Source organism: Bombina bombina, chromosome 8 (assembly GCF_027579735.1).
Source record: "Bombina bombina isolate aBomBom1 chromosome 8, aBomBom1.pri, whole genome shotgun sequence".
Taxonomy (NCBI): domain Eukaryota; kingdom Metazoa; phylum Chordata; class Amphibia; order Anura; family Bombinatoridae; genus Bombina; species Bombina bombina.
Genome location: NC_069506.1, coordinates 292,032,624 through 292,051,556, shown reverse-complemented (window position 1 = coordinate 292,051,556; position 18,933 = coordinate 292,032,624). Strand labels below are relative to the sequence as shown.

The 18,933-nt window shown below is 40.1% G+C and overlaps 1 protein-coding gene across 1 annotated transcript in view; it reads left to right on the top strand.

Moving 5' to 3' along the window:
• Window positions 1-647: 647 nt before the first annotated feature.
• MAD2L2 (mitotic arrest deficient 2 like 2) overlaps window positions 648-18,933 on the top strand; it is a 74,985-nt gene continuing 56,699 nt past the window's right edge. Inside the window, exon 1 of the mRNA XM_053691463.1 lies at window positions 648-667. The gene's annotated coding sequence lies outside the window, so the exon portion shown is untranslated. The remainder of the gene's footprint in view (window positions 668-18,933) is intronic.

Here is an 18,933-nt window from a genome sequence, read left to right as displayed (position 1 = left end):
TCAGGTTTAATGTTCTAATGTTTGCACATAAAATTATGCCGCAATTATTCATGTACAGAGCAAATGTTAAAGATGCACAAATGTAAATCAAGCAGTAATTTTGAGATGATGGAACTAGATAAGATGGGAAAAGTTTGCCCAAAGGTATTTGTTGAAATTATAAACTGACATGGTGAATGTGTATCTAGTCTTCCACCATGCTGGGTCAAGTAAAGGGACAGAGTAAGAGTGTGTACTTTAGGTTACCACCATCTTTAGTCTGACTACAGTAACTTACACAAGTAAGTGAGGAAAAGGGTTTACCAAATAGCTTGCTGTACGAGCAAGAATACCTCACCAGGTACTATAGCGCGCAATAGGCCTAGTGAGAAATTGTGACGTACACCTGACTCCCCAACGGTGTTGTCAGACAACAAGCACATATTGTTTTACCATACAGGGTTGGCATATGTCAAGGATGACATAAAAGTTTGTGGGGGAGAGTGTAAAGAATGTAAAAATAGACACCCCCATAATAATATTCTAATAACATGTGTTTGTAGAGAGAGGACACATTTACCAGAGCACCTGCTGCAGGGAAGGGAAGGGAAATTTAGTTACTTGTTTCTGAGGGGAACCTTCTTTCAGTTACACACTTGTTCCCTCAGTGTCCTCCATTTTATTGCAGGTAAGGAAGATGATTCTTATAAGCATAGCTGGGAATATAATAGATTAAACTGGTCTAGCTAATGTTCCAGTGACAAGTGAAAGTAAATGCAGTGTGATTATAGGACATGTGGCATCTTCCTTAGTGCAGCTTTGGGGAAGATGTTCCTAGCAGACAGAGCACATGTTGATTTTGCATTTGGATGTTAATCACAATAATTCTGTACTGTACCTGCACAGTTGTTATGCTTTATATACTGTATTATTGTGTTTTGCACATGTTGATTCTGCATTTGGATGTTAATCACAATAATTCTGTACTGTACCTGCACAGTTGTTATGCTTTATATACTGTATTATTGTGTTCAGTTACACACTTGTTCCCTCAGTGATGAGTGTCCTCCATTTTATTGCAGTTCATATTAAAGCACCCTAATTTCACCCAACCCCGATCTCACTGTGGAGTTCATTTATCAGAAGTGCAACACTTGCCTTTATTGTGCTGTATTAAGGCAGTGTTGAAGATAACACACGTTTGTTTAAAAGGAGTCCAGTCCACCTCAGACACACATTTTTCCTTAAGCCAGCTTTTAACCCTCCAAATCACAGTCAGATTTATGTTATGATACTTGCGGTTTCCTTGTGCTCTAGGGATCTCGCAGCTCGACACTACTCCAGACTACTTCACCGTTGTCTTCCCCAGCCCCATTTCAATCGTGACACCTCACTCCTGTTGCAGGGCTCCACCAGAGGTAGGAATGTAAGCGGAATTACAAAGATTTCTTTGGTCTTTTTACGGAGCACCTTTGTATCCGATCTGCTTTCCTTCACACCTTCTTTATTGCACTTGTGCTGGCTGTGTGCAGCTGTATACGACTGTGTGCGACTGTATGTGTCTGGGCCAATGTGTGGCTGTAGGAAGACTTCCGTATAAACGCTCGTTGTATAGTCTCTCCCCAAACAGGACAATTATATCCCCGCAATAGGAGTTAGCGTTATAGGCGGATAAGTTCTTGGTTCCAGCTCCTCTCACCCGAGCTGACAGAGCGCGCTCACTTCCCTCACGCCCCGCCCACCGGAAGTCTTCACTCGCATAAGGTTATCCTACATACTAATTAATGTATGGGTTAAACGATAAGGCTTTCCTACTTACTAGTTAATGCCTGGGATAAGCATAAGGCTATCCTACATACTAATTAATGCCTGGGACAAGCGTAAGTATATCCTACATACTAATAAATGCCTGGGATAAGCATAAGGCTACCCTACATACTAATTAATGTCTGGGTTAAACAATAAGGCTATCTTACTTACTAGTTAATGCCTGGGATAAGCATAAGGCTATCCTACATACTAATTAATGTTTGGGATATGCAGAAGGTTATCCTATATACTAATTAATGCCTTGGATAAGCATAAGGCTACATACTAATTAATGGCTGGGATTAGCATAAGGCTATCCTACATACTAATTAATGTCTGGTATAAGCATAAGGCTATCCTATATACTAAATTAATGTCTGGGATAAGCATAAGGATATCCTATGTACTAACTAATGCCTAGGATAAGCATAATGCTATCCTATATACATATTAATGCCTGTGATAAGCATAAGGCTATCCTACATACTAATTAATGTCTGAGTTAAACAATAAGGCTATCCTACATACTAATTAATGTCTGGGATAAGCATAAGGCTATCCTACATACTAATTAATGTCTGGGATAAGCATAAGGCTATCCTACATACTAATTAATGTCTGGGATAAGCATAAGGCTATCCTACGTACTAACTAATGTCTGGGTTAAACAATAAGGCTATCCTACATACTAATTAATACCTGGGACAGCATAAGACTATCCTACTTACTAGTTAATGCCTGGGATAAGCATAAAGCTATCCTACATACTAATTAATGTCTGGGATAAGCATAAGGCTATCCTACATACTAATTAATGTCTGGGTTAAACAATAAGGCTATCTAACTTACTAGTTAATGCCTGGGATAAGCATAAGGTGATCCTACATACTAATCAATGTCTGGGATAAGCATAAGGCTACCCTACATACTAATTAATGTCTGGGTTAAATAATAAGGCTATCCTACTTATTAGTTAATGCCTGGGATAAGCATAAAGCTATCCTACATACTAATTAATGTCTGGGGGAAGCATAAGGCTATCCTATGTACTAAATAATGCCTGGGATAAGCATAAGGCTATCCTATATACTAATTAATGCCTGGGATAAGCATAAGGTTATCCTACATACTAATTAATGTATGGGTAAAACGTTAAGGCTTTCCTACTTACTAGTTAATGCCTGGGATAAGCATAAGGCTATCCTACATACTAATTCATGCCTAAGATAAATATAAGGCTATTCTACCTATTAATTAATGTCTGGGATAAGCATAAGGCTATCCTACATACTAATTAATGTCTGGGGTAAGCATAAGGCTATCCTACGTACAAACTAATGTCTGGGATAAGCATAAGGCTATCATATATACCAATTAATGCCTGGGATAAGCATAAGGTTATCCTACATACTAGTTAATGTCTGGGTTAAACAATAAGGCTTTCCTAATTACTAGTTAATACATGGGATAAGCATAAGGCTATCCTATATACTAATAAATGCCTGGGATAAGCATAAGATTATCCTTCATACTAATTAATGTCTGGGTTAAATGATAAGGCTGTACTACTTACTAGTAAATGCCTGATACAATAGAATTACATTACTTAAGCAGATAAACAATTTAGTCCTTCTTATCACTTGGGCGTCTGCTCTCTGGATGTGATTAAACAATGTGAATGTTTATCACTAAAACTTAATTACAGTACACAATAGCTGATGCTAGCAAACCTGTCTTTAGAAAATAGCTTCTCAAAGCTGAACAAAGTTAACTCTTTCAGTACTGACAGAAGGGTCTGTCACATAGCTCCCTCCTAGTGGAACACTCCAGCAGACCCGGCTTAACCCTTTGGCGGGTCAACCTGGGGATGACCGGACTAGGAGGTGGTAGGCATGTCAGTTTTCCGGGACAATCCATCTTTATTCCCGTTATGAGAGAGAATTCCTGCCCGTATAAATAAGGGTTCAACTTCTTCATTGCCCAGACCAGGGCTAAACAGTCCTTCAAAATCTCATCAGCTTCTTTACGTAGTTTTTGTACTTGCTCTTTATAGGTATCCAAAATCCCTTCATACTGACATAGGGTGCCCTTGAGTTGCTGCACCTCACTATGAGCCAGCGTCAGCTTCTCCTCCAGTGTCGCTAAGTTTGTCTTTAATGTTTCATGTTCCACTCTCAAGCTGGTGTTTTCTGCAGTCTGTCGGTGCAGCTTGTCTAGCAGAGATTCCCTTTCTAAACGTGCTTTTTCCTCTGCGCTCCTCTTCTCTTTCATCAGCGCATTGTAACGGGACTTCCACGTATCAATAGCGGATAGAGATTTACTGAGCTCAGTGTCCTGGGGCTTAGCAGCAGGTGGGTCAGTCTCTGCTGCACGGATCTGGGCACGGGTAGTCACAGGGTTAACATCAGCGGGACCCATAGGAGCGTAGGCAGAAACAAGGGGGGCCAAGTTATTTCCAAGGAGAACATCAGCTGGTAAGTCCTTCATGACCCCCACATTCACAGGTCTAGCGCCCATTCCCCAATCCAATTGCACCCTGGCAACAGGTAGGCGGAGCACAGCGCCCCCTGCTACCCTCACAGTCACAGTGTCTCCAGTGTGCTGTTTCTCAGACACCAAGTTCTTTTGAAGCAAGGTCGTGGTAGCACCAGTATCCCGTAGACCACTGACCTCCTTCCCATTCACTTTAACCAGTTGCCGGTTATTCCGGCGGGCAGCTTGCACAAGGTCTGCTTCATGTAGGATGCCCCAGCATTCTTCCACCGCTACGCAGTGCGCCGCAGGCTGAGGGTTACGTGGGATTCTGCCGGCAGGTCTTCTCCAGGACTGTGCTTGGTTCGCTGCATTTAGGGGACACTCTGGTCTTTTGTGCCCAAGTTGCTTACATCCAAAGCACCGAATAGGCTGTGAGTAGCCCCGTGAATTGAACCGGGCTCTCTGAGGCTAGTTTGTGGCTGGAGGCCGTGTGGTAGAGCGGTGCGCCGGGGGTTGGTAACTGGTAGCTGCTGGGGTGACTGTGGGTCTGTACTCCACTCTAGCAGGGGGCTTAGTGGTAGCAGTATCCAGTTTGCGGGCATCCGTATACTCATCTGCCAGGCGAGCAGCTTCATGCAGGGTGGAGGGTTTATGGTCCCGAACCCACTCTTTAACTCCTGCTGATAACTTGTCAAAGCAATGTTCCAACAGGAATAGCTGCAGCACCTCTTCCCCGGATACGGCTTGGCACCCCGCCATCCAGTGAGCTGCTGTGTGGTGCACCTTACATGCCCACTCAACGTAGGAATCACCAGCCAATTTAACAGTGTCTCTGAACCGCCTCCGGTATGCCTCCGGTGTAACCGCATACCTGGAGAGCAGAGCCTCTTTTACAGTATTATAATCCCCGACTTCCCCATCTGGAATGGCCCGTAAAGCCTCACTGGCCCGGCCGGATAATTTTCCGGATAATATCGTGACCCAGTCCTCTGCGGGTACCTGGTGTAGTGCACATTGCCTCTCAAAATCCGCAAGGTACCCATCAATCTCTCCTTCTGTTTCCAGGATGTTTTTAAAAGCTGTAAAATGCACTTTTCTCTTTTCCACTGGGGTTGCTGTGACTTGGGCTGCTGCAGCGCCGCTTTGGCGAAGTAGGTTGGCCTCCACAGCCGCTATGACCCGGTCGATAATTTCCGCAGATGGGTTGGGGCCATAATGTGCCAGTCTTATTTTGACCGCCCGGTCAAAGCTTGCTTTTTCGGGGGTTCTGTCTGATATGCTGGGCTCATTGGTTCCTTCGGGCCCTGGTACTCCATCCATCTCGGTCAGTCTTGTAATAATCTCCCTCTTCCTGAGGTTACTGGTTTGTTGGCCCCGTTGTTCTAGCAGGTCTTTAAGGGAAGCTCTTTTTAGCCTTTCATACGGTATTCCCATTCGGTCTGGAAGCGTAGTTGCTCTTCTGGGCGATAAGGATCCCACCGTCGCTTGCCACCAATTGTTACGGTACCAACAGGATACCAAGGGTTAATACCAGATGGAAGATGCCCTGAATGTGAGATCAGCAACTCACAACCCAGCTAATTCCCCCCCCCTCAAACATGAGACCAGGCTCCACATTGAAGGTTAAAACAGAATGCACTTTATTGAAGGCTATATGCCCAGTATTTATGCAGGTCTGACCCCCAGATGGGGGGTTGAAAGAATATTGTACATTAGATAGAGGGAAAACGCCCTTTGACATGATACAATAGAATTACATTACTTAAGCAGATAAACAATTTAGTCCTTCTTATCACTTGGGCGTCTTCTCTCTGGATGTGATTAAACCATGTGAATGTTTATCACTAAAACTTAATTACAGTACACAATAGCTGATGCTAGAAAACCTGTCTTTAGAAAATAGCTTCTCAAAGCTGAACAAAGTTAACTCTTTCAGTACTGACAGAAGGGTCTGTCACATATCCTATATACTAATTATTGTCTGGGATAAGCATAAGGATATCCTATGTACTAACTAATACCTAAGATAAGCATAATGCTATCCTATATACAAATGATTGCCTGTGATAAGCATAAGGCTATCCTACATACTAATTAATGTCTGGGTTAAACAATAAGGCTATCCTACTTACTAGTTAATGTCTGGGATAAAAATAAGGCTATTCTACATACTAATTAATGTCTGGAATATGCAGAAGGTTATCCTATATGCTAATTAATGCCTTGGAAAAGCATAAGGCTGTCCTATTTACTAATTAATGCCTGGGATAAACATAAGCCTATACTACACACTGATTAATGCCTGGGATAAGCATAAGGCTATCCTACCTACTAATTAATGCCCGGGATAAGCATAAGGCTATCCTACCTACTAATTAATGCCCGGGATAAGCATAAGGCTATCCTACTTACTAGTTAATGCCTGGGATAAACATAAGGCTATCCTACGTACTAATTAATGTCTGGGAAAAGCATAAGATTATCTTACATAGGGCCAGATTAAAAGTGGAGCACAAAATATTGCTTTCACTAATACCAGTGCATAGTAACACAATAAATATATTTGTATGTAAGCATATATGTACATATATATTTACAGGGAACACACATTTACCATAGACCACAATGTAAAGGCATTTACATTGTGCCATTTTTTTTCTAACACCCCACAGCCGTCGACTTTAGTCCCTCAAAACTGCCTGGTGCAGTTGTTTTTTTGTTTTTGTTTTTAAATGCTACATTAAAAAAAGAAAAGAAAACTAACACTTAAATTTGGGGGCATTTGAGGGAGATTTAAAACATTACCCAGAGGTCTGACCTCTGGGTAATTTTCGGAGCGCTAATTGCTACTACGAGACACTTGTAATGGCTGGTTATTTATTGCGTGCAAAAATATAGCGCTCCACTTGTAATCTAGCCCATACTAATTAATGCCTGTAATAAGCATCTCTGTTGTAACTAAGCAGTGCCATTGAGTTGGTCACTTCCTGTAAATGTGTCTGCCCTTCTAGCTAGTTATAGTTAGAAAATATGTGACAGTTGAGAGCTCTGATGATGTATGTATTGCAATAAGGATATGATTGGCTGTGTATAATCCTAGCTGGACTCTTCTGCGTGCACTGACCTATAAAACCAATCTCTGGCACCAGTAGCCCACCTACTCAACACAGGGCCCTGGTGCAAAAATGCTTTGCCCCCCCCCCCCCCCAAAGGTTCCTGAGTAGTAAGCAATAGTAAAACACACGCTGCTCTGTGTAATAATTTTGAGTATATACATATAGATAGATAGATAGATACGTGGATGGATAAATAGATAGATAAATAGATAGATGACAGATAGATAGACAGATAGATAGATAACAGATAGATAGATAGGTAGATAGGTAGATAGATAGGTGACAGATAGATGGATAGATCTAGATAGATAGATGACAAACAGATAGGTGACAGATAGATAGATGGATATAGATAGATGACAGACAGATAGATGGATATTTTGCTCTTTTGAAATAGTTCTGTTGGGAGCAAGACACTGTCATGTTGATAGTAAAACTTGCATTGTTTTAAAGAATTATTACATTTAGTGAGGCTTCTAGAGACAGATATAGCAGGGATAGGCTTGTGATTTTTGCAGTGTGCACTTCCGATTCTCAGAATTTGAAAACCTACCGTGCAAAATAAATAATAAAAGTACAGGACACTTTTTTTGTACTAAGCACGATCAAACCATTTATTCTAAAATTTGAAATAGGTTTAATTCAGCACTTTTATTTTTTTAATACAATTTTAATAGTGGAATTAAAAGTCTGTGATTGAAACACAGAACAAAAATTTGGCAGAAATTTGGCACAATTCTGAATATATACTCAATATCGCCATCATGAGGATGAATGAGGAACATGTCACACAGCAAGTATAATGCAAATACAGGCAGGCAACTTCAGGTGATGGTAAACTTTCCACTTTGTATAAACAGATCCAGAATGTTAGCGATAGTTTAGATAGAGTTTAATTCATCACTTGTAATTAACTCCCTTTTTAATGTAGGGCTAAAATTCAAATCCCTGTGCTCCGGCCACCCAATTTAAAAGTATTTGATTTATTTTTTGTGAGCAAACGGTTTGAACTGTCCTCCAATTGGCGCTCTAGTCATACGTCACTCACACAGCAGAGGGCTGATTATGGAACATTTCAAAGTGTTAGCTAACACAAAAAAAAGTTACTTTTGAAGTAGGCAACAGGAGTGCAGGAAATTAGAATTTTAGCGCTAAATTAAAAAGGAAGTTACAGGGCATCTTCATTAAAACTGATTAATTAACCCCTTAATGACCACAGCACTTTTCCATTTTCGTTTGGGACCAAGACTATTTTTACATTTTTGCGGTGTTTGTGTTTAGCTGTAATTTTCCTCTTACTCATTTACTGTACCCACACATATTATATACTCGCCAATAAATGGACTTTCTAAAGATACCATTATTTTCATCATATCTTATAATTTACTATAATTTTTTTTATAAAATCTGAGGAAAAAATGGGAAAAAAACACACTTTTTTTAACTTTGACCCCCAAAATCTGTCACACATCTACAACCACCAAAAAAAAAAAACATGCTAAATAGTTTCTAAAGGTTATCCTGAGTTTAGAAATACCCAATGTTTACATGTTCTATGCTTTTTTTGCAAGTTATAGGGCCATAAATACAAGTAGCACTTTGTTATTTCCAAACCACTTTTTTTTTAAATTAGCTATAGTTACATTGGAACACTAATATCTTTCAGGAATCTCTGAATATCCATTGACATGTATATATATATTTTTTTTAGAAGACATCCCAAAGTATTGATCTAGGCCAATTTTGGTATATTTCATGCCACCATTTCACCGCCAAATGTGATCAAATACAAAAAATCGTTCACTTTTTCACAATTTTTTTCACAAACTTTTGGTTTCTCACTGAAATTATTTACAAACAGCTTGTGCAATTATGGCATAAATGGTTGTAAATTCTTCTCTGGGATCCCCTTTGTTCAGAAATAGCAGACATATATGGCTTTGGCGTTGATTTTTGGTAATTAGAAGGCCGCTAAATGCCACTGTGCACCCCACGTGTATTATGCCCAGCAGTGAAGGGGTTAATATGGGAGCATGTAGGGAGCTTTTTGGGGTAATTTTAGCTTTAGTGTAGGGTAGTAGACAACCCCAAGTATTGATCTAGGCCCATTTTGGTATATTTCATGCCACCATTTCACCGCCAAATGCGATCAAATTAAAAAAAACGTAAAATTTTTCACAATTTTAGGTTTCTCACTGAAATCATTTACAAACAGCTTGTGCAATTATGGCACAAATGGTTGTAAATGCTTCTCTGGGATCCCCTTTGTTCAGAAATAGCAGACATATATGGCTTTGTCATTGCTTTTTGGTAATTAGAAGGCTGCTAAATGCTGCTGCGCACCACACGTGTATTATGCCCAGCAGTGCAGGGGTTAATTAGGGAGCTTGTAGGGAGCTTGTATGGTTAATTTTAGCTTTAGTGTAGTGTAGTAGACAACCCAAAGTATTGATCTAGGCCCATTTTGGTATATTTCATGCCACCATTTCACCGCCAAATGCGATCAAATAAAAAAATAAACGTTAAATTTTTCACAATTTTAGGTTTCTCACTGAAATTATTTACAAACAGCTTGTGCAATTATGGCACAAATGATTGTAAATGCTTCTCTGGGATCCCCTTTGTTCAGAAATAGCAGACATATATGACTTTGGCGTTGCTTTCCGGTAATTAGAAGGCCGCTAAATGCTGCTGCGCATCACACGTGCATTACGGCTAGCAGTGAAGGGGTTAATTAGGTAGTTTGTAGGGAGCTTGCAGGGTTAATTTTAGCTTTAGTGTAGAGATCAGCATCCCACCTGACACATCAGACCCCCTGATCCCTCCCAAACAGCTCCCTTCCCTCCCCCACAATTGTCCCCGCCATCTTAAGTACTGGCAGAAAGTCTGCCAGTACTAAAATAAAAGTTTTTTTAAAAAAAATGTAAATTATTTTTTTATTTTTTTTTAGCCCCCAACCTCCCTGATCCCCCCCAAAACAGCTCTCTAACTCTCCCCATCTGCCTAATTGAGGGCCATCTTGGGTACTGGCAGCTGTCTGCCAGTACCCAGTTTGCAAAAAAAAGGGCTTTTTTTTTTTTCTGTAGTGTAGCACCCCCCCCCCCCCCCCCCCCCCCACAGACAAATCCCCACCACCTCACTGATGGTTTTTTTTTAACTTATATTCCCTTTTTTAAACATTTTTTTTACAGCTTTTTCTGTAGTGTAGCGGTTCCCACCGTCTCCCTCCCCGTGCACGCGCCCACCCCCGCCCTCCCATGCACGCGCCCATCCCCGCCCATGATCCCGCCCCCCTCCACATGACCAGGGCCATTGATGGCCGCCACCCGCCTCCCAAGTCTGCTCCCACCCACCAACGTGGAAAGCCACCGATCTCCGGTGCAGAGAGGGCCACAGAGTAGCTCTCTCTGCATCGGATGGCTACCAAAGGTTATTGCAGGATGCCTCCATATCGAGGCATCACTGCAATAACCGGAAAGCAGCTGGAAGCGAGCAGGATCGCTTCCAGCTGCTTTCCACACCGAGGACGTGCAGGGTACGTCCTCAGGCGTTAACTGCCTTTTTTTTTGAGGACGTACCCTGCACGTCCTCGGTCGTTAAGGGGTTAAACTAAAACTTAAATATCACTAACATTCTGTTTTTATAAATGGGAATGTTTACCATTGCTTAATTATTTATTATTATTAATAAGGGTTGGGGAGTATTTAGAGATGAGAGAGGAAATATAGTTGTGAGTTTAGGTTGTTGAGTGCTTTATAGGTTAGGATTAATATTTTAAATTGTAAGGGGAGCCAGCTGTAGATTGTAGTAGTCAATGCGTTACATAATGAGGGAATGAATTAGTATTTTTCACAATATGTTTAAACTTTGCAAATATGTTATACAAAGGTCCAGTCCCATGACTTATGTCATGCTGAAATAGACTGCAAGCTCTTATGTCATGCTGAAATAGACTGCAAGCTGTTATGTCATGCTGAAATAGACTGCAAGGCAGCTCTTATGCCATGCTGAAATAGACTGCAAGCTCTTATGTCATGCTGAAATAGACTGCAAGCTCTTATGCCATGCTGAAATAGACTGCAAGCTCTTATGCCATGCTGAAATAGACTGCAAGCTCTTATGCCGTTCTGAAATAGACTGCAAGCTCTTTATTTTGCATTACAGTCAATAAAGTAAAATTAATGCTATTTAGTCTCACAACACCAAACATATTTTGTAAGCTCTTAATGGTTTATAAAATTTGTTACAAGCCCATAGCAAGAACCAAAGTAGATTGCAAGCTCTTCATTTCATATTGCATCCAGTAAAGTTAGGCTATTTACAAGCTCTTAAAGGGACATGAAACCCAAATGGTTCCTTCACAATTCAGATAGAAGATGCGATTTTAAACAACTCTAATTTACTTCTATTATCAAATTTTCTTCATTCTCTTTGTATCATTTGTTGAAAAGCAGGAACGTAGTAAGCTTAGGAGCTGGCCCATTTCTGGAGCACTAAATGGCAGCAGTTTTGCAACAATGTTTTCCATTTGCAAGATCACTTGAGGGCAGCACTAATTTCTGTCATGTAGTGCTCCAGATGCTACCTAGGTGTCTGTTCAACACAGAAGCCAATTTGATCATAGAAGTAAATTGGAAACTTTTAAAATGGTTTGTTCTGTCTGAATCACAAAAGAATATTGCTGGGTTTCACATCCCTTCAACTTATACATAAATAAATTAAACAGAAGGCAAGCTGTTGATTTTTTACTACTTTACATCCAGTAAAACACAGTGATTTAACCTTGTGGTTGCCAACTACACAATTAATTAAGCTTGTGGTTGCCAGTAACACATTGAATTAACCTTGAGGTTGCCAGTAACACACAATGATGTAACTTTGTGGTTATCAGTAATAAACGACCAACAGCAAATAAACTTGCTAATTACAAATAAAAGTTCTTGCACTGTCAGTGTACAGTGCTGTGTATAAGGCTAACAAATGCCAGTGATTACTGCACAGCAGGGCTATAGAATGTAATAGGATCATTACTAGATGTGAGACTAGGGTTGCCACCCGCCCCGGTTTCACTGGGACAGTCCCAGTCTGAGGGTCTTTGTCCTGTGTCCCGGAACTAGCCTCAAATGCCCCAGGCTAAGCGTTCCCCTGGCGCAGCAACGCAGCAGTGAGCACAGACTTTACAAAAAATAAGCTGGCCAGAGGAGCGTTTAGCCCGGGGTTACTAAAAAAACAGGTAGGTGGAGTCTGCAGGAGAGACAGAGGATGATGTGGGACAGTGGGAGGGGGGAAGAGGGTCGAGGAGGGGAGTCGTCACATCCTGCGGCAGAGAGAGGCAGGACATTGAGTGCGCCCGCCCAACTACCAGTTACCCAAGTCCGGTCACACAGGTTCACAATGCCTGCAGCAATCCCAAGTAATGCACAGTCTCATCTCCATCTCCAAACACTGCTCCAATAATTTTGTAAAGTTGTTGCCCAAATGTTAGGAATAACAGTGTCAATTATATTTTCTGTTAAGCTTGTTTATAATATATATATATATATATATATATATATATATATATATATATATATATATATATATATATATATATATATTTATATATATATATATATATATATATATATATACTGTATATATTATATACAGGTGAAACTCGAAAAATTAGAATATGGTGCAAAAGTTAATTTATTTCACAAATGCAACTTAAAAGGTGAAACTAATATATGAGATAGACTCATTACATGCAAAGCAAGATAGTTCAAGCCGTGATTTTTCATAATTGTGATGATTATGGTTTCCAGCTCATGAAAACCCCAAATCCACAATCTCAGAAAATTAGAATATTACATGCAATCAATAAAACAAGGATTGTACATAGAACAATATCGGACCTCTGAAAAGTATAAGCATGCATACTGTATGTACTCAGTACTTGGTTTGGGCCTCTTTTGCAGCAATTACTGCCTCAATGTGGCGTGGCATGGAAGCTATCAGCCTGTGGCACTGCTGAGGTGTTATGGAAGACCAGGATGCTAAGGACCAACACCCACCAGCAGAGGACATGGCTCCCCAAATCAACACAGACTGTGGAAACTTCACACTGGACTTCAAGCATCTTGCAGTGTGTGTCTCTCCATTCTTCCTTCATACTCTGGGTCCTTGGTTTCCAAATGAGATGCAAAATTTGCTCTCATCAGAAAAGAGGACTTTGGACCACTGAGCAACAGAACAGGTCTGTTTTTCTTTAGCCCAGGTAAGACGCTTCTGACGTTGTTTGTTGTTCAGGAGTGGCTTGACAAGAGGAATACGACATTTGAAGCCCATGTCCAGGATCTGTCTGTGTGTGGTGGCTCTTGATGCACTGACTCCAGCCTCAGTCCACTCCTTGTGAAAGTCCCCAATACTTTTGAATGGCCTTTTCCTGACAATCCTCTCCAGGCTGCGGTCATCCCTGCTGCTTGTGCACCTTTTTCTTCCACACTTTTCCCTTCCACATAACTTTCTATTAATGTACTTTGATACAGCACTTTGGGAACATCCAACTTCTTTTGCAATTACCTTTTGAGGCTTTCCCTCATTATGGAGGGTGTCAATGATGGTTTTCTGCACAACTGTCAGGTCAGCAGTCTTTCCCATGATTGTGATTCCTATTGAACCAGACTGGGAGACCATTTAAAGGCTCAGGAACCCTTTGCAGATGTTATGGCTTAATTAGTTGATTAGAGTGGGACACTTTGAGCCTAGAATATTGCACCTTTTCACAATATTCTAATTTTCTGAGATTGTGGATTTAGGGTTTTCATGAGCTGTAAGCCATAATCATCACAATTATGACAAATCACGGCTTGAACTATCTTGCTTTGTATGTAATGAGTCTATCTCATATATTAGTTTCACCTTTTAAGTTGCATTAGTGAAATAAATGAACTTTTGCACGATATTCTAATTTTTCAAGTTTCACCTGTATATTATATATATATATATAAATGGATTTCATAATAAATTTGAGGCCACAAGAAGCCACACCCCAAGCCACGCCCTGAGACACACCCTCTCCACACCCACTTAAAAAGTGTCGAGGAATTTTCTGGGAAAAAAGTGGCAACCCTATGTAAATTAGGGTTGCCACCTCGGCCATGTTTTCCTGGACACTTATGAGTTACACATGCTGCAGGGTGTTCAGAGGGAAACATGCATTGTGCTGCTGGACAGCAAAAAAATAGGGATCCTGGACAGCATTATTCATGTTACTCCCTGCACACCCTGCAGCATATGTAACTCATAAGTGTCCAGGAAAACATGGCCGAGGTGGCAACCCTAATGTAAATATTTTAGAATAAGAAGTTTAATTACGTGCAGTAAATAAGGTAGTATTGTGTTTTATTTTATTAGAATCAGTGGGGGCTTTTGGTTACTGATGCTTTGAGGGTTCTATAACGTCCCAGCAACTAAAGGCATTCCTTAAAGAAACACTTTTCCATATTTGGGCCACATTGGATCATGGTACTTGGGGTTTCAAGGAGATTGCATTCCATTTCTGGCATCAGGGAGACTCCCTGAACTTCAGGGAGAGTTGGGATGTCTGCATCACAAGCTGTAATTGGATTATAGGCCCACTGTATACTTTGTGCTAGACCAGTGTTTTCAACCAGTGTGGGGGGGGCTTTTTCAAATTTTGAAATATTGGGAGGTATGTGACAGGCGCATCAGGCGTCATTTACAACCATGACATTCATTCACAGACAATCATTATGATTGTTTGTGAATAAATGTCAATATGTCATGTATAGTTTGTAGGAGGCATGACAGCACAGCACAGTACAGTGTGTGTGTATGTATGTATGTTTGTATATATATATATATATATATATATATATATATACACATATATATACAGGTAGCCCTCAGTTTACGCCGGGGTTAGGTTCCAGAAGGAATGGTTGTAAATCGAAACCATTGTAAATTGAAAACCAATTTATAATGTAAGTCAATGGGAAGTGAGGGAGTTAGGTTCCAGGCCCCTCTCAAAATTTGCATAAGTAACACCTAATACATTATTTTTAAAGATTTTAAATGAAGACTTTAAATGCTAAACAGCATTATAAACCTAATAAAATAATCACACAACACAGACTTTACTTGCATTTTTCTGCAAACAGTTATTTCTATGCATTCCAATCTGGACTGATTTATAGACAGGAAAATGTTGTTCCTTTGCAAGCTGCTCAATAGCTCAGGTCTGGTTAAACTGATTAATTTCAGCTTGCTTGGCTTGTATATCTTTGCTTCAACACAAGCGGACAGCTCCACCTACTGGCTATTTTAATCAATGCACTGCTTTTCAATGCTTTTCAATAGCAGTATCATGACTGAAAAAAAGGTTGTTATTCTGAAATGGTGCAAATTGAACCGTTGTAAACCGAGGGCCACCTGTATATATACACACACACACACTGTATTAAGCTACAATGTGTTATTTTGTAACATTTTGGGATGTGGTGTGCAACAGGATTTTTTAATGTAAAAAAGTGTGTGCTAGACGATCAGATATATGTTAGTGATATTATACTAGGGCAGGGGTATGGATGTTCCTGGGAGGGGTCATCCCTGGATCATCCGTCCTCACATCGGGATGGGGAAGGTTTGGGAAATCGTGGAGAGTTTTGTGGGTGGAGTCAGTTGTAGGCGGGGTGACTACTGTTGCTGTCAAAGTAGTCTAGCTGCAGACTGGAGCTTCACTCTAGACAGGAAACATGTGACCTCCACTGACTCTAGACAGGAAACATGTGACCTCCACTCAAAGTTTTTTTTTTTTTAATCAACTTTAATGTAACAAACAACCTATAGACAATCATTCTGAAAATGAAACATTTTGCAGCTTTCTTGTTCTTAATGCTCATTCACAGTGGTTTATGCTGAATGTCATTTATAAGGTAACCACTGTGACTGTAATTTTTAAGGTAACCACTGTGGATGAGCATTAAGAACAAGAAAACTGCAAAATGTACAAATCTGAAGTTGGATTCTTATTCAGTCAGCTTCAAATTCTGCATCTGATTACAATTTGCAAAATAAAGATATCTAGCATTATTTTTATTTTAAATAAAATTATACACTTTCCAAAAACCTAAACAAACTTACATTTTATAAAAAAAACAAAAAACTTATATTGCAATAATCAGATGGCAAACAGGGCATAATTTACTGATTTTATAAAAGGGTTAAAATCCTTTGCGCCACTCATTTATGTGTGGAATATACAGGGAGTGCAGAATTATTAGGCAAGTTGTATTTTTGAGGATTAATTTTATTATTGAACAACAACCATGTTCTCAATTAACCCAAAAAACTCATTAATATCAAAGCTGAATAGTTTTGGAAGTAGTTTTTAGTTTGTTTTTAGTTATAGCTATTTTAGGGGGATATCTGTGTGTGCAGGTGACTATTACTGTACATAATTATTAGGCAACTTAACAAAAAACAAATATATACCCATTTCAATTATTTATTTTTACCAGTGAAACCAATATAACATCTCAACATTCACAAATATACATTTCTGACATTCAAAAACAAAACAAAAACAAATCAGTTTGATGATGGACCACAGGTTCTCAATGGGGTTCAGATCAGGTGAACAAGGAGGCCATGTCATTAGATTTTCTTCTTTTATACCCTTTCTTGCCAACCACGCTGTGGAGTACTTGGACGCGTGTGATGGAGCATTGTCCTGCATGAAAATCATGTTTTTCTTGAAGGATGCAGACTTCTTCCTTTACCACTGCTTGAAGAAGGTGTCTTCCAGAAACTGGCAGTAGGACTGGGAGTTGAGCTTGACTCCATCCTCAACCCGAAAAGGCCCCACAAGCTCATCTTTGATGATACCAGCCCAAACCAGTACTCCATCTCGACCTTGCTGGCGTCTGAGTCGGACTGGAGCTCTCTGCCCTTTACCAATCCAGCCACGGGCCCATCCATCTGGCCCATCAAGACTCACTCTCATTTCATCAGTCCATAAAACCTTAGAAAAATCAGTCTTGAGATATTTCTTGGCCCAGTCTTGACGTTTCAGCTTGTGTGTCTTGTTCAGTGGTGGTCGTCTTTCAGCCTTTCTTACCTTGGCCATGTCTCTGAGTATTGCACACCTTGTGCTTTTGGGCACTCCAGTGATGTTGCAGCTCTGAAATATGGCCAAACTGGTGGCAAGTGGCATCTTGGCAGCTGCACGCTTGACTTTTCTCAGTTCATGGGCAGTTATTTTGCGCCTTGGTTTTTCCACACGCTTCTTGCGACCCTGTTGACTATTTTGAATGAAACGCTTGATTGTTCGATGATCACGCTTCAGAAGCTTTGCAATTTTAAGAGTGCTGCATCCCTCTGCAAGATATCTCACTATTTTTGACTTTTCTGAACCTGTCAAGTCCTTCTTTTGACCCATTTTGCCAAAGGAAAGGAAGTTGCCTAATAATTATGCACACCTGATATAGGGTGTTGATGTCATTAGACCACACCCCTTCTCATTACAGAGATGCACATCACCTAATATGCTTAATTGGTAGTAGGCTTTCGAGCCTATACAGCTTGGAGTAAGACAACATGCATAAAGAGGATGATGTGGTCAAAATACTCATTTGCCTAATAATTCTGCACTCCCTGTACAATGCGTGAGCCTCTTCATGGGATAGATGTTATCAGCCTTGTCCAACGCTCTTTATGGCAAACAAATTGGTTCCAACCTTGCCACTTTATATATTTTACCTTTTCTAAATAAATCATTGGTATTTAAAAAAGAATAAAATCCTTTGCGCCACTCATTTATGTGTGTATATATACAAGGCGTGAACCCATCATAGGACAGACATGTTATCAGCCTGGCCCAGCGCCCTTTATTGCAAACAAATTGGTGCCAACCTTGCCACTTCACATATTTTACCTTTTCTGAATAAGTAATTGGTATTTTAAAAGGGTTAAAATTATTTGGGTCACTCATTTCTGCGTAGATATATACAGGGCTTTAACACCATTTATAGAATAGACTTATTTTCAGCCTGATCCAATGCTTTTTAAGGCAAACAATCTGGTGCCATCCTTGCCACTTCATACATTTTACCTTTTCTGAATAAGTAACAGGTATTTTAAAAGGGTTAAAATCCTTTGGGCCACTAATTTTTGTGTGGATACATAGACAGCGTGAAGCCCTTCATAGGATAAGCATGTTTTTACCCTGGCCCAATGATTTTTTATAGCAAACAAACTTGTGCTAAACTTGCCATCTCATATATTTTATCTTTTCAGAATAAGTAACTGGTCATTTGAAAAGGTTAAAATATTTTGGGCCACTCATTTATGTGTGGAATATACAAGGCATCAACCCTTCATAGGACAGACATGTTGTCAGACGGACCAACGCTCTTTATGGCAAACAAATCGGTGACAACCTTGCCACTTATATATTTTACCTTTTCTGAATAAGTGGTATTTTAAAAGGGTTAAAATCCTGTGGGCCACTCATTTTTGTGTGGGTATATACAGGGCATGAGCCCCTTTATAG